Source organism: Penaeus monodon, chromosome 28 (assembly GCF_015228065.2).
Source record: "Penaeus monodon isolate SGIC_2016 chromosome 28, NSTDA_Pmon_1, whole genome shotgun sequence".
In the NCBI taxonomy this organism is placed as follows: domain Eukaryota; kingdom Metazoa; phylum Arthropoda; class Malacostraca; order Decapoda; family Penaeidae; genus Penaeus; species Penaeus monodon.
Genome location: NC_051413.1, coordinates 26,835,511 through 26,836,709, shown reverse-complemented (window position 1 = coordinate 26,836,709; position 1,199 = coordinate 26,835,511). Strand labels below are relative to the sequence as shown.

Sequence of the window (1,199 nt, the reverse complement as noted above, 5' to 3'; positions counted from 1 at the left end):
GCTCAGAGAAAATAAATTACAGGTCCCGCTCGTTTCGTAATTTCACTAATAATATGACCATCACTTCCACTTTTTCTTACCACACATTCTGCATTGATGGGAGGCGGTTTTCTTGCCTAGGAACTCTATATGCTCATAAGCTTCCCCATACAATTTTAGGCTGGTAATGAATACAAGATTGTTTATTATAATACCACCAATGACTCTCCGTTCATATACAGCTTTTATCTTTCTCAAAGCCGTCAAACGAACATACATGTTACACATAACATAGATTAAAGGTTGTCTCCCTGTTCTAATCTTCTCTTGGCCTTTACACCGCCTAACTGTTAATCCGAAAATGTAAATTCTATTGAAGATATATCCACAAGACAAGAAGAAAGCCATCAGTTAGAGACAAAAGTGCACACTATTTGACACTTAAATGGACCATTAAAAAATACAAACATGCCCCAGAAAGTGATCATCGAATATATTGCTATGTCCACCTCATATGGGTTTCGGTAAATAATGCTAATATTGGATAGCCTCTCAAAAATTGTATGACAATTGACAATTAAGCTATATTCCTTTCTAAACAGATTTCAATAATACGAATAAGTAGACTAGAATCACAATGTTGCTGGTATGTCAGATTTGTTACCATGTCAATTTCGCAAGACAAATGTCCTATGCTGGTATTTGTTCTAGTCTCGATGAGAATTTCGACTCCTAGCAAGGAACATCAAGGATACAGCTTACCGACTGCGTTTTTCTCAGAGAATATATATATGGCACGCAATAAATATTTCTTCTCATAGTTTTTTTTTCTAAACTCTTAATTGTCTTACATTGGTTTCTACCTGTTATATAGAACAGGTAGAAACTATAACAACTAGAGCTACTAGTCTTTGCATGAAACTTTTAATCTACGGAATTTTTCTTAAGCATTTTGTCGATAGCTTTATTTTGCCTGATATTACTGTTGTATACTCTTATATAAGGAATGGAAGTGTTTGGCTTTTAATTTGGCATTGTGTTAGATAAGACTGAGGAGAAAGTAATAAATTATGTATTGTGCTGAAATGATGGTACAAGTAATAATAAAAATTAAGCTAATGATAGCAATAACATTAGTAATTTCACAGATGGCACTATAGATTTTTACTTCTTTATGATATGGTGAAGTAACAATGAACTATATGGCTTTTACTGTAGCT

The 1,199-nt window shown here is 33.5% G+C and overlaps 1 protein-coding gene across 1 annotated transcript in view; it reads left to right on the top strand.

Annotated features, from left to right (window-relative positions):
- Positions 1-1,199, top strand: part of LOC119591450 (basic proline-rich protein-like) — a 12,254-nt gene that overhangs the window by 4,060 nt on the left and 6,995 nt on the right. The gene's annotated exons all lie outside the window — the stretch shown is intronic.